We start from the raw sequence: 16159 nt of genomic DNA, 5'->3' as shown, positions 1-16159 counted from the left end.
AAGTAAACCAAGAGATCCACAATCACTCATGCTAATTAAACACTCCACCCAGAATGTTTATAATGCAGCCAATGTAGTGCTTGAACCTTGGCTTCTGTGACTTTTCTTTTACAAAATTTGATCAATAGCAAAAAGTTGAAGCTGATGGGAAAACTAATTGAGATCTGGGGAGATGGCAGGCAGATGGGACAAAAAAAAATCTGAAGTGTTTTGTTTCAAAGATCTTTAAGTCTTTCTCATGTCTCTTCATCACGCATAGATTAACTCTTTTCAAAGAAAGATTATTTCTATAAAAGATTGTGTACAAAGAAATATGTACAAATATGTGCAAATAAAGGGCGTGGTTCCTTTTACATGAACATGAAGGCATAATTGCTCAAAAAGCACTGCAGGTTCCTGTGCAAGCCCTCTACTGATTTAAAAACACTTCTTGCTCTTGATTTTTTCTCTCCCATTTTTCTATTTCCCCTGTCAACTCTCATTCCGAGAACTAGTCACCCACATTACATATGATCATTCATTTAAAATATCCCAGCTTACAGCCATTAAGACTTAAAATTCTGCTTATTAAAACTGATTCCAAATTATCTTTTTCATTTTGGCTCACCCATTCACATAAATTTCATTTCTGCGCTATTAAGTTCAAACAGTCCCTGTTTGCAGGGACTCAAGAATTACTCATGAGTAATTCTTAATTTACTTTTACCACCAATGAAAAAAAGAAAACCCCACTAGTTTATTCAACCAAGTCTCCATTAGTCATCACAAACCATGCAACTAGCAAACACAGTTTTCATTTTATATACTCATTGGCTGTTCAGGGTGAGGGTGGAGGTATGTGGGCTACAAGTGGGAGAAATGAGGTTACTGAGGTCAAAAAGAGGAACGTATGACTGTGTATACCCCTGGTACCTCCACTGCTTATTCCCTCTTTGCACCTTATGCTGGAAGGCACACACCCGGCACTCTCGCTTAAAGACCAGTCACTTAGGTGGTAATTTCTTCTGCACATTTCAGTTAATGGATGTGGTTGTGCATGTGGTTTTATTTCATCATGTCTAAGTCCAATACAACACAACAGTTGGCTTATGCCTGCATTTTAACACAGTATTTATATGACATACTTAATGTGTTACTAGAAGTTTCTCTACATTTGTGCTGAATTAATTTGTGTAATATATACACACAAAGGCAAATATATGCCTATACCTGTATCAAAGAGATGATCTTCCCCCCACCATATTCTCCCCTAAAAATCATCTGTACAGAGAGCTCTACATGGCTGAGAAATCACACTGACACCAGAGACTTAACACCCCGGCCTGTCTGAGCTCTGCACAGTCTGAGAACCAGCAAACAAAAGCAAGGCAATTTCAGGGCATGCTCAAAGTCATCCTGCCAGTTCTGTCATCTTCATACAATGAAGTGGTCACAGTTTTCACCCTGCTGCGTGCTTCTGCCACCGTCCCAGAGTCCCGGTCTTACTTTTGCAGAAAATATCTGGACAAAATAATCATTGCCCTCCTGCAACCTCAGTGTCACTCACTGGAGACACTCCAGCTGTCACTTGGGACACCACAGTCTTCATGCAAGGCTTTCTTCAGAGCCTTTGCATGAAGATGGTGAGCTGTTCCTCTCTGCTAGGCAGATCAGACAGTGGCTGCAGCTGCATAAGCCAAGGGAGATGCAGGTCAAGGCTGTCTCTCACAGCAGGGTCAACCAACTTGTATAGGTTGAAGGGATGATTTTATACCAAGATCATTTGACATTCATCCAACACTATCACTAACCAGCATTGGCAGGTGTCTCTAGGCACTGTCCCACCCCAAAATACAGTGATGCCTACACAGGATCAGCCAAGGGCACTGGTCAGCACTTCAAGAGAAACCTGTGGGAGGCACTGAGCTGGAAAGGTTCCCCCCATGGAAATCTCCACCTCTGCTGGAAAGATGAGGCAGTGACTGTCTTTTTCTCTTCTCCCCTTCCTCATACTTTTCCTGCTGAGCTCTTGTGATTTTTTTAATATTTTCTTTTCATTTCTCTTCTCCCCTTCCTCATACTTCTCCTGCTGAGATCTTGTGATTTTTTTAATATTTTCTTTTCATTCTGTATTTATAATTAGAAAGTGGAAAGCACTTACTGCCTTCCTGGTTGTTCATACTCTAAAGCAAGACTTAAAGAACTGAGAAACAGCTGAAACCTAGGCCATTTCAAAAACAAATTAAGCAGCAGCCCTAGTCACTACACCTGTCCCTGAATTCCCCCCAATAATGTTTGTGGTTTTGCATCACATTTTCCTACTTAAAAAAAAAAGTATTAAAATTATCTTTTTTGTTGCCAGTTGAAGAACCCACAAACAAATGGGCAAATCTGACTAACTGTTTAAGCAGAGAAAACAATGGAAATGTGTATGCACCAAAGGCTGTCAACAGCCCCACAGAAAGAACTGGAAAGACAGAAAAAAATTCTTTAAGCTCTTGTAACAACAAAATGTCGAAACAAACAAATAACAGACAGAAGTGGGAACTAAGTGTTGACTAGGCCTTGTTAAGAGTTTAGGGAACAAAGCAGTCACAGCCTTCCCTTGGGCTGCCCCAGTCCAGCCCTGGGATTATCCTGTAGCTTTCACAGTTTCCTCCTGCAATCCACCCATCAGCAAAACTGCAATTGATTTCAGACATCTCCTGAGGAAGGTATCTGACACTGCATGGCATTTTAGGATGGCCATTGGGAACCCTTCCCCCTGCCCCCTCCCTGCTATTTATTGTTAATACAACTGGATTAAAATTACATCCTGACATTCAGATACTGGTATTTGTAGTGCCTATTAATTTTTTTTTTAATTGTTTTTTATATTTTTATGCTGTGACCTAGAACAGATGATGAATTTCCTGGCTTCTGTGGGTTAGATAGGAAACTCAGTGTTACTATTTTGATGTAGAATGCAGGCATTTTTGTGGTCGTACTTATCATAGCTGAGCTAAACTCAACAGGAAATGGTATTTCTATTTTCCTGTTGGCTCAGGGTGCATATCCCACAACTACAGTGTAGAAATAACTGGTAAACTGTTGGAAAACCAATGAAGTCCAATTTAGACAGAAGGAACTGGCAGGTGATATCCCAGTGATCCAGGTATAAACCCTACGAAACAAATACACTGCTGCTTTGCATTCAGCCATTTGTATGAAGTCAGGACCAGCCACCAAGTTTTGGTTACCAAACTGGGATTGTTTTTATGCTCAAAGAGAAAGGGAGGCTTCAGGAGGGAGACCTCCACAAGGAAACTTAGAGCTTGCCCTCATTTTTTTTTTGCAGTAACTGTCATAGCTAATCGTTTTGGTTTTGCCACAGTAATTTTAAGATTAAGACATAGTTACTAGAAATCCATGGGAAGAAGAATCCAACATAGGGAATCAGAAAATACCTATTTATTAATTTGCTTGTTTTCTGGGATAACTCACATGTCTGCACAGAGCAAGGTCTGGTACAAGACACTTGTGGTACTGCTGCAGCTCAGAAGTTGGAAAGGGCAAATGACTTCAAAGTAGCATCACAGATCCCTTCTGTTCCTCAGATTGGAAGACCATGGCAAGGATATTAAAAAAACAACTATGGTTTGGGGCAGTATGGAACTGGGTATCAAGCTACAACATTTTGAGGGCAATCTGGGAAATGGTGCTGTCCACCTTGCACTGAGCTCTGACCTCACCACTGAGGTACTGGCCTCACCTTGCCTCTTTTAAATGGGTATGTTCCTCTGAGTTTGTCCTCTGTGGGCTCTAGCATTCTGATTACATTTAAAGACAAATACAATCAGACAGAACATCCTTGGAGGTTTATCTCATTCTTCCTCCAATTTACTACAGTTCTGGGACTTCAGGAACTTTCTGTCCCTCCTTACTCAGGTAGGAAGGGTATGCAATGGGCACCTGGGGCTATGGTGGAGTAAAGCTCATTTGTCCCTTTCTGAGTTAAAACTCCCTTTTCTGAATTTGGAAGTCTAGTTTGGTATGAGGATCTTGGGAGGCTTCATGCAGCCCTCTAGGTTTTATCTGGGTTGATAACCTTGCATAACAAGGTCAAAGAGATGATGGCCCTACCCAGGGCCATATACTTTCTCTGTGATCTCCACCTAAGCCACTCAAAAAAAAAAAAAAGTGCTGTGAAAATTTGAAGCTCTTTCTATCAGGCAAGTCTTTATAAGCAATAAAAGACAATACTGAATATTATGCCTCAGCAGGCCAGGGGGCCTGGACTGTAAGAAGCAAGGTTTCCATTTGTGCGTGCTGTACATCTGGCAGCACTTCACTTACAGTCAATTTCAAGTTCCCCCACCCCGGCTGCTCTGTCAGTTTTGCCCACCATTCGTGTGGCTTCACACTGCAACAAGGGAGAGAAAAATGTATTAAAAATAGGAAAATGTGACTGTCAGCTCTCAACCTCGACAGGCAAAACTCAGAGGGTAAAAGCAATCTCCAAGACCACACTTAACTGAATTCTGCAATGACTGTCTTATAAATCTTCCTTTTCCCCATACAATTTCTCTGTTAAGGGAAACCTGGGATATCCCAGGAGTGTTTCACTACCAGGAGTGTTGTCCTAAGCAATTAGTGTAATTTGATAGGCACATCATGGCCACTGTTAAAAGACCCCCAGGGAATAGATTCCTATTCAAGAACAATGACAGACATTGGGCAGCAAATTTAACTTGGCTAGCCAGGACTGGTTTTGTTCATAATAATCTACTCTACAGCAGTGTTTGCTGATCTCCTAAAAATACAGCCATCTGATCCACTTATGAGCTATCTCCTGAAGCATCAACATGGCCAATTAAAGTAGCTTTGGTTGGCCTGAATATACTGGGTGGCACTGCTGCTAGACGAGAAAAATCAGATATTCTTGGGTAGACACAGGAACACCCACTAGAAATGCAAGGCACATGGCTGGGAGGAGTAATTGCTTTAATCAAAGGCTAGAAACTCAGAAATACTGCTCCATAACTCTCCTCAGCCACTTGAACTGACATGCTGCTTGTAAGGCCGTGTGAAGAAACCAACTGGGAAACCGATTCTGCAGGTAAAGAAACAAAACACTGTATCAGCTGTAAGGGGACCTCACCCAGGTAACCTGCTCCTGAATACAAAACTGCACCAGTACAACCCCAAACACAACACGAGTGGCAGTGAGGTGCTGGAGATGGCTTCCATGTCCCTACTGCTGAAGGTGCACTGCCCTTGGCAGCACTGCTAGACACTGCAGCAGCTTCTCTGTGACCAGCAGGAGTGCAAATGGATCAGAAAATACAACATTTTAAAATCCAGAAAAAAAAAAGTGTCAGTCAGGAATTTTTTAGAAAATGCTTCTTATCACAGGATGCCAATTTGTGGACCTGAAACTTCTCATGGAGATGGGTTAGCAAAACATTCTACCCTTCTATTGCTCAAAAGTCTTTGACAATTTCTATTACAAACAGGTGTCTATCTACTAGCTGTAAATTAAGTTAAGCAGATTCTGCTCGCCTTGTTGCAAGGATCAATCTTATTATTATTCTAACTTATCTTTTCTATTTCACCCTACTGATGGCCACTGTGGAAAAGTCATTAACTTTTTGTTGGCAATTTTAAGTCTTTGATGCCATTTTGTGTCTGAAGAAAGAAATCCATCTGCTCTTTTTGATCCTGAGCTTACCTTTGTTTCTCACATTTCCTGTCTTTGTAAATCTGCTTATTAACACTTTCACTATATTGCCCTATATTCAACACTGTCTCAGTCACACTTCTGCTGAAAGTCTTATTCACACTTCTGTCTTCTCCAGGCTTGATTATTGTAATTTTCCATCTCCAAGGCCTTTGCCAGGAGTTTGCTTTCTTTAGAAGGCACAAGAAGCATCATAAAATAAGAACAACTCACACTTTGTGTTATACAGAACAGAAAGAATAAGATGATTAAGAAGTTATGAACTCAACTCCTCAGCTTGCATTAAGGGCCTGTACCGTCAGCCCCTCAAGGCACAGCAGTGGGCAGTGCCACAGCCAAGGTAAGCAGCACAGTCTCACTTTGATTTTTCCTACTCCCTGAAAACAAAATTTTCTTATTTCTCACTTCCCAGCTCTAACACCTGACCCTTATTCATCATTACATACCTTTTGTGTTGATAAGTACAGCCAAAGGAGTGGATAAGACCATGGTGTGGGTGAAACTGAAGTATTTTGATCAGCAAAATTTCTGTTTCAGGCAAAGATTATAGATCCTGATCTGCCAAAAATGACATCAGAGGCCAGGCATTTGATATCAGTTGGCATCCTGAGGAATATAGTACCTGGGGGGGTGCCACAAGTCCACATACATCTGTGTACACTGTGATGCCCAGGTTTATAATGGCACATTCCTGTTGGAGCAGAAGGCAATTCCCAGGCATCACTGAGCAAAATGACCAGGAATGGGTCTGTACACTATGACAGCAAACTATAATACACTTGTCAATCTCATACATTTTATGTTGATTCCCAGTCCTACCCTAATATTCATATAGTCTTCAAATGGTCACAGCTACACAAACAGGGCCACCCCAGATCTGTCTTTTGGCAGCTGGAGTTGATCCAGCAAGTTTAAGTTCTCATGGAGCAGTTAAGAATTTAAACTCAGTAGGGGCAGAACTGCAGGGGGGCATGGGCCAAATCTTACTCTGAATTAAATGTACTCATGAGGCTTTTTCACACAGTTCTAACCAAATTGGCTCATACCTGTGTGCATGCAGTCCTGCACTGTGCAAATGATGACAAGGCTATTCATCCAGCTGACAAGTATTTGCTATAGATGATGTCTACATTTTAAGGCTACCATATCACACAAACTGACTTTCTGTATAACATTGTCAGAGTCACACCTGAACTGATCCCAAAAACATGTATTTGACTAAACATATCTTCTAAAGAGACATTTGACGTTGGTATGAAGACAGCAAGACAGTGACAGTCCACAACTCCTGCTGGTGATTTCCACTGGTCATTAACCCTCCTCACAATTCAACCAATTAAGCCCATTTTATTTCTAAAGTGAAGGGATTTGGCTATCCTTTTCAGTCACTGAATCTTTTTATGTTTGATTTTTAGGTGTAAGACTTACACATATACAAACTACAACAAAGTAGCTCTTGATTTTTCTTTTGTTAAAATACTGATTTACGAGTGTTTTCACTGGAAGGTGCTTTCTCCAGCCTCCTTTGTATGCCCCCCATGTAGACAGCAAAACGATGTATGGTATTCTAGTGCAGGGTATGCACGTGATGTATTTGCAAGTGAAGTTGTTTCTCATAAATTTCCATCATCTTATAATAACCCTGCCTGAAAGCAGGGTCTGTACAGCCTTTTACATCTTTTTCACTATATCTGTTAAAATTCTTATCTTGATTTAAAAAATAATAATTCCCATTGAACACAAACTTCTGATGTTTGGGTGGTAAATGACATATTCTGATACACAGGACATGAACATAGGAAACAGTAAGCCCATACTACCCTGTGGCTTTAAAACTCATCAGCTAGTCTACAGCAGCTGTATACATCCATAGTCTTAGCCCAGCACCCTTTGAATTTACCACAGGGTATGTGGCACCTTGATGCAAGCATGGGTCGTGACTCCACACTGGCAACAATGTGACAGATAATACCTGAACTGGTGTAAAGGCTACCAGGATGAAGTTACCTCCATTTTTTAAAATAAAACAAACCTTGCAGAGTAAGCACAACACATGGATCTCATACTAGGAGCCCTGTAACTTAATTTACTGTCCTTTGGTATCAAAGTCTAACAAAGTCAAACTCATGAATAGGTTTTGACTACGACAGCTCTCAAAAATAAAGAAAAAACCCAACCCAAAAATCCAGTTCACACTTGCCAGAAAAACCATATCAGAAGCACTTTTTGATGTAACGTGAACCAAGATAAATAATCTTTACCAACAGCAGACCACAAGGAGTTGGATTACACCATTCAGAGTTCTTGGGGACTCCAAAGCCTCCCAGACCAGACCAGGTTCCTGCAGGACCAGAAAGCATGGAACAAGCCCCACAGAACCAACAGATCCCTTGCAACACCAGAGAGGAGCAAATTGTTTGTCTGGGTTTTTTAGTGAGATTGCTCATATATGAACAACACTCAGCCCAGTGCCCAGGTTGAGGTCATCGCTGCCCATGGTTAGCTCCACTATGAAGCTACACTTGGGACAACAAGAACAACTGTTCATTTAGAAATGAAGAACACATTGTTTACAAACATTATCTACAATCCAGAAAAAGAGTTTTCAGTTAGTATTACCAGTAAATTTCTTCTGTTGAGGATGCACTTAAAGGTGTATTGTCAAAGATCCATTCAAAAGGCTATTTCTCTTCAGCCTGTGCTGAAACAAAAATATAAGCTGCACAGAGTGCTGTTGCCTAAAGGGATTAAGAATAGTGAAAAGTCATTGAAGCCAAGTAGTTTGAATCTGCCTCGTTTTGTAATATCAATATAGAGATGAATTTGCCATCTTAGGGTCTACTTTTCTGATCATTATTACTATTTGTTAGAAAAATGTCTAATAAGTGAGAAAATCCTGGGTATCAACCACAGAACAGGATTGTGTTTGGATCGTGCCGTTTTAGTAAGTCTTATCTTAGTTAACACTTAAAGCTACTGTCATGGGAAACACACTTGTAAGTATACTGAGTACTGTCCAGTTTTCACTCTTCTCACTCCCCATTTATTTGTTTTCTGCTTTTCCTTATATTTTCTGAATTATCAGTTCACCTTCCCAATAAATAATCTTATAATATATTAGATCTCCCCCATCATAATTTTTCTCCATTTACAAGGAAATTTCCTAATTAATATAATTATTTTCATAGTGAGCTGGTTTGTTTTTATTTTGCATAGGGATCTCACACAGGAATGAAACCAGTCTGGTGGAAGACAAAAATTGCATCAAGGGCTACACCAAGATATTACAGGATAATACCTTCTAAAAATTATTTTAATGGAGAGGTTATACACTACTGAAAGCAATCCAGTTGCACCCAATGATCCAAAGCATTTTTAATGTCTTGTTGAAAGTGCCACAAAGTGAAAATGAAATTAAATGCTTTTGATACCAGATGGACTGTAGTCGAGCTAAAATTATTTTAAGAAAAACAAACACAAAGTGGTAATTTTCGACACTAGAAATCAAAGGAGGTCTACAGAACATTGTGGAGGTATGAGACAGCACATAGTATACAGCTTTGCTTCTTTTTTTATTCACTCACATTGGTAACATCAGGTCAAATCCTCTCTCACTGTTATTTTTTTTTGCCACCCTATTTTTGTTAATGATTAATGAAATTTAAAGCAGCCTTACACAAGCAGCTTACTTATAATTCCCAGCCTGTAACAGAGTATTTTAGGATTCATAGGGGAAACAAATTAAAAAAAAAAAAAAAGAAGAAAAGAAAGGAAGGGAAAGACGGGAAAGAAATGTCAAGGGCTTTTGCTTTACTTGTCCAGAACCCTGAGTTCAGAATGTCTCTTGGCAAGAATTTGAAAAATTATCTAAGTATAAAAGTGATTTAAACTATAAAAAATTAGATAATGTCACCGATGTCTAAGGCAAGACTGTGGCATTTAACACCCTTGTTCTGTGGCAAATAATGTTTCTGAAGAAAAAAGGATTATGCAAAGAAAAATGAAATAGTATTTCTAAGTACTTACATAACTCAATTTCAAGCATCTCATCGAGGTTCTTTGTATATTCACTGGAGAGATACATACTCCTCCAGTGCTGGTGATTTAAATGTTAATTAAGAAGACTCCTTCCCTCAATTACAGGGGGCCCCGACTTTAACAAAGATCTTTTGTCCAAAGTTAGGTAAGTTGAAATCTACCTATAGTCTGCAAAATAACACTCAGACTGAAGACAGTTGGGCTCTGTTCCTGGTTTTATGCCAAGTTCCCAGGTGATTTGAGTTTGAATGTAGCCTGTGCTTCAGTTCCACCTTGTTCATTAAGGGAAGGTGTTGTTTGCCCTTTCTACACTTTGACAGGTATAGCTATTACTGCTATTACAATGATAAGGCTTTTATTGGTACCCAGAAAAAATGCTCCTGGGAATGCAGGAGAAGCATGAATGTGCTATGTGTAACAGGTACACACAGGTGAAATGGCAAGCCCGGCACAGAAGATATTTCAGTCCAAATGAAGTGTTCCCCTCCTTTTCCTATAGAGACATCTGAAGTACAAAATGTAAGTGATTTGCCCAAAAACTAAGTAATCTCTGGGAAACCAAGAAAACGAACCCAGATCTTCTAAGCTGGTCTTTGTTGAGTGTTATAACCACAAAGCTCGCCTTCCTCCCCACCTTGTTGTTTAGTCTAGTTTCTCTTTTGTTTCTTTGCAAATTTAGTCTTTCCCTCTGTTTTAAAAGAAGTCATTATTTTAAAAAAAAGGTGAGGTGGAAAGATGTTTCTCTACTGCTGGTTGCACTTCGGTTCCCAACAAATCATATCTATATGATTACCTACTTCTTGATTACATTACATACTAGAAAAGACGTGTCTTAAATCTCTTTTATCTGCTTTATACTTCCCTGTTTTCCTTCTTTGATATTAGGTAGTAAACCAATGTGATTGGTAGTCTGAATATTTCTGGAACAGTATTTCTTCTCAGATTAGCCTAAGAATCCCATGTCTTAGTGCATGGGGACTGGCAATTCCCCATAAGAAAATAATTTCCTTAGAGATCACCCTGCACAGTGGAAACTGTTCCCATTGCAGGACTAACAATTGGTCATATTTATATGAAGGTTGTGCACACAACTGAAATATAAAGAACACCAGATTTTTTTCCTTAGTGTTTGGAGACTTGACTGTAACTCTCAGTCATACTGATGAACACTGAATCACGCAAGGACCCCTTTTAGTCAAACTAGGTATTACACAGATGCTCCACAACACGAGTAGAATCATAGAATCATAAGGACTAGAAATTTGTACCTTAAGTGTTAATTAGTAGGAACTAGTCTAAGCATGGTTTTACCATACTTTGGATCAGTCCTAAAAAAACCTCAGGTATGAAGTTCAAAATTCCAAAGAGTTTGTTCTTTTAAACTTTCTTTCAAGGTCTCTGGGGGTTAAGTGAAAACATACAGAATAAGAAAAATCCTCCTGGGTTATTCCCCAATAACTGCTGTCATAGGTGAACTCCAACCTACATGACAGCAGCTGGCTAAAGAAACAAAGTTCCTAGGCTGTTTTGGACCTTTTTTTTCCATTTGCTTTATGCTTGCAGTAAGCTGCTCTTACTGAACTGTTTTACTTCTTAAGTTAAATAAGTAAAAATCAATTTTACAGTACAGAGAAAATTGCACTGTAGATGAGGGGGGGAGCTTGAAAGAACAGTTTTAAGTAGGAAAAGAAGAGAGTTCACTTCAGCAGAGCTCATTTTAGCATACCATATTACTCAGATCAAATGAGAGTCATGTCAGTGGCATATGGCAGGGCCACATGCTATAAAGTTTTACATGCTTTAAAGTTTTACTGTGGATGGATGTGTGCTTGATTGCTTAAACTCCAACCCATAGTCAGTGTGAGCTGGGAAAATGGAAAATATAAGATCATGACAACAATTAGCAGGTGTTCTTTTGGGTTTAGTTGACATTGTTCCTAAGGGAGAAGGAAGCTGGGATAACCCAGTCAAGAAGCAATCTTCCACTATAAGAAACCAGCTACATACAAGATCATTTACATTTGAAGCTTGGTTTGATTACAGTGTCAGAGGAATTAGCAGTCTCTATACAGAACCTCGTGTATCTGCTGAATTCCTCCCCCTTCCACTTCTCTCCCCTGAAAATATTATTGGTAACTGAAACGATTTGGTTTCTCCATTAGCAGAGTCACCAGACAAGCTCACAATAAGCCTGAATATAATTACTTTCTGTTTACAGTAGATAAACTAGCCAGTGCTAACAACAGGTGGCCACAGGGCCTGGAGATGGGGAAAAGCTTGTGCTGCAGCACAACCCCAAGAAACCGTGCTAAACCTCATTGTTTCAAACAAGCAGCCTAGGCAGAAGCTGAGCGTGAATAACTTTTGTAGCACGTATGTTCACCCTGTCTCAAAATGTAATAATGGTCTTATCAGCTCGACCTAAGGCCACTGAGTGCAGTGTCCCACTCTCCAACAATGGCAGAGGTGTTTACCTAAGGCATTGTATAAAAGCACCACAGAGTAACCATTCTTTCTCCAGCAACTCAAAGTTCAAGGACTCTCTGAGCCAGAGGAGGTGTCTTTGACTTTAAGTGCCATTTGCAGGTGGAGGTAATGCCCTATGTGTATTTGAATGCAAACTAAGCAATTTGGGGATGCAAGCAGAGAAAAGGGCAAGCTATTGTCATAAAAATCTAGTATTATAATCAATGTTTTCTCTCAAAAAACATCCAGATGCTAGCTTAGTTCTGCTCTTTTGTAGAAATGCAGATGTACCAGAAAGAGAACACTTATGGGGTAGGCAAAGTAAGTGGGGTAGAGATCTTATCTGTCCATCTGGTTATTTAAAGGCAACTAATGAATTTCAGTCTCCTAAACTGTCTACCTAGGCATGTGTGACACACTCACATTGATGGTATCTGACTGCAATTCAAGGAATTCACAAGCTACAGTGCAGGTGTTACGGGCCTGGCATTTTCCCTGCTCAACACATCTTTTCCCCTCTTCACCTTAGATCCCAGTACTGCTGGGCACAGTTCAGCACTCACAAGGAGCTGCCTCAGGTTGGTCCCCAGCAAGTCCTACAGAGCTGGGGACGGAGTAGTGCTCAGCTCCTTGGCCTTGAGCTGCTCGCTATCGATTCATGCTCTCAGTAGCATGATTCTTTTTTCCCTAACACTTTGGTGACACTTGCATAGCTTGTCGTGCCAATAAAGCCTCATTTTAACGGAGCTGAAATAGCACTAACAAGATGTGGAGGAAGAAGTTAACAATACCTATAGCAATGAGTGTTCTGAAGGAAAAACCGAGGGGAAGAAATTCACTCTTCAAAGTTATTCATCACACCTAATTGCATGAAAAAGTTTACTAATTCTTGCAGGGGTGCAACTCTGATCCTAATGACAAGCATGATGCGGGTACAAATTCAACATGGAGTAAAACAAAATCAGGTCTATGGAAGAAGAATTAAAAACCCAATTAATAGAAAAGAGCACTACAAGTTCCACAAGCACTGACAAAGCCAGCTGTGTGCCAGCCTTAAGGAGCACTTGACTTGAGATTCCAGTATTTAGGCAGCTTAAATTTGAAACCTACTCCTCCACGAAGACATGCCAGGGCTTGTAGATGTACTGACTAAATATGTTAGCTGGAGGTTTCTGATATGATAATCAACAACAGAACGGCACATTTAGCATTTAAACAATCTTAATGAGGTGTTACAACCGAAGCCCTTTGAAGCGGATGGGGAAAGTTTATACACGCTGCCATTGTTCCAGCCCGTCTGGCTCTCCCCTCAAACAACAGTGCATTTTACCAGTGATTACCTTAACGGCCAGGTGGATAAGAAGCTGAATTCCTGGGCTGTTTGTTTGTTTGTTTTGTTTTCTTTTTCGCTTTACACCCTCTCCATTTTCAAATCCTAAAAAATGAAAAGACAACGAGAAAAATAGTCTGATAGCGGAGGCACCAGGAGGGGAAAAACCACTCCTTAAATCACCAATTTATGTATCTTTGGTTTTGCCTATAAGGTATATGAAGCTTCAGTCTATTTAAATAGACACTGACGGAGTAAAAGGATAGTGTGGTTTTTAATAGCTTCTCATTACCGCTTCTTTTCGGACAGAACAAAACGCTTTCTTTTCAAAACGACGGCCTATCTGGCGCTCATCAGTGTGATGAATCGGCTCGTATTTGCACAGGACTTTGAAGACAGAAGGGGCTGTGGAAATGCTGAGGGTTATTACTGCCAATGTAAAACTCCCCGAATTCCACTTCCAGTCTTGTAAACAACTGCCACCAAACCAACAATTGAAGACATCACTTCGTTCCCCTCAAAGAAATATTGACTTCAAAGCCAAGTTAGGACCATTTACATGCAAGTAACTCTAAAAGGAGAAGGAGGCTGAGCGGGAAGCAATTATTCAAGCACACACGAAGGAACTGCTGTTTGTGTTCAAGCATCAGCCGGGACATCACGTGCAAGTTGTTTTTCCACCAGCGGCACTGAAAGCGACTTAGCTTCTCATGCAGTTCCACGGTGCTAAACGTGAGCAAGATTTCAGAGGAGTAAAAACTCTTTTCCCGCCGCCATGAGATCACTTCATCCTACTCTGAAAGGCAAATGCCCAACCCCATTTAAAGTAAAACTGCTGCCGGTGTTCTCCTGTACCACCTTTGATTATAGCCAAAGGCCAACATCTCCACCCAAAGACTTTTAACTGTCTAGTAAATATGGGGCCCCACCTGAAAGTCCGCAGAGGATTCTGAGTAACTTCATTTGCAACCTAAATAGAACGGGTATTTGGCCTTCTATTAGCTGTGCTATCAATTTAATTGTGGTATTATTCTATTTTACCATCAATCAACATACAAAGGGTAATTCCAGTGTATGGATAGCCCCTGCAGAGAAATAAATGCTTTCGTGTTAGATAAAGATTTTGTTCAGCTTTAGTAAAAAACCTATATTGGTGGCCTTTGTCTAGCTGGTGTGTACGTGTCAGACCATGGAAAATGGTAAGGGTATCTCCCAGAACAGCAGTTTGCTTTATGTTTGCTTTTGGTTGTTTAGGTCATGGTTTTGTTTCTTGTGTTTGGGGTTTTAAAAATATTGCTTGTTTGTTTTGTTTTCAAATTAATTTACTGACTTAAGCAGCTGAATACTGGGGGGAAAAAAAAAAAAAAGGGATTAGGTGCTGTCCTTAGAAGGGAAGAAAAGGAGCTCACACAGGTGTATTTAGATCACTAAAGGCCTCAGTAAAAGACCTCTTGCTTATTTTGTGCAAGCAAGAGACCAGCTGATTCAGATGGTTACCTATAGCCTTTAGAAATTGCTCCTGGAGGAAGTTTTATTGAACCTTTTGCTCCTTATCTTCAGTTAATATTATGAAGCCAGATCACTGTACCCATACATGGTCTAACTGAAGTCCCCAGGGGTCTACATAACTCTTTGTCAGATACAGATGACTCCGTGATCTATTTTCAGTGTGAAGAATTTCCTCTCTGGTCTGATCCTAGTTTTAGATTTCTCTCTTCAGTCACCCCTTGTGCAAGGCTCAAATGAAAACAATAGTATGGGGGTTAAAACCCTCAGAAAGACCTCCAGCAGCGTTGGAGTATTGGCTAATTTCTGAAAACTGCACAATTAATTTTCAGGCTCTGGTGAAAATACTTACAGTCATAACCAGCACTGCACAATTATTTGCATAGGTTTGGTACTAGTATAACTTTACTATGCTTGACTGGCTCCAGTCCCAGTTGCTGCTAACAGCAGTTGTTCCAGAAGAGGGATTCACTGGACCCTTCGCTGGAGAAAACGTGCAGCTAAGGGTGTGCTGCATTCCAGTTGCAGGGTATGACAGGCACTTGGGAGGACAACATCCACCTCCTTGCAACTTCACTTCCTATTTCCTCCCTCCTTCTGGTTTTCCAGACTCCAAGGCAAATAAAAACCTATCACAAAGTCAACTAGGCAGAAGTCTATCTAGCCCAGGCAATCCTAGAAGACACCAGAAGCTGAGACTTGAGAAAATCAAAACAGAAGAAAGGAAAGCAATTTCCTTCAACTTTATAGATTATTTTTTAATTATTATTTTTAGCTAAATTTGAAGAGTGTGGAAGTAAGATGAAGGATATTTTGCTTGCTTGTTTCAATGTGACAAAATATCCCCTCACTTCTCTCCCTATTACTGGGAGAAAATGAGTGGTTAGCTCATCATATTGACACTAGAGACAATATTTTTGGTCTCCTGATTTATAGCTTCTGTCTTTCTTATTTACAGCTCCTTGGGTCTAAAAAGATTTAGAAGATGTAGCTATGGCCCTTTACATCACATATGTAGCTGGGGGAGTGCGAGACAAGAAGCATTCACAGCTTGCAGGCCCAAGACCTGAAGCAAACCTGCACCTGCTCCTATTCCTGCTCACCTGCGCATCCATCAGTTG

This window comes from Chaetura pelagica, unplaced genomic scaffold (assembly GCF_000747805.2).
Source record: "Chaetura pelagica isolate M959 unplaced genomic scaffold, ChaPel_1.0 scaffold10, whole genome shotgun sequence".
NCBI lineage: Eukaryota > Metazoa > Chordata > Aves > Apodiformes > Apodidae > Chaetura > Chaetura pelagica.
The sequence above is the reverse complement of the archived record's forward strand: the minus strand, read 5'-3'. Positions refer to the sequence as shown.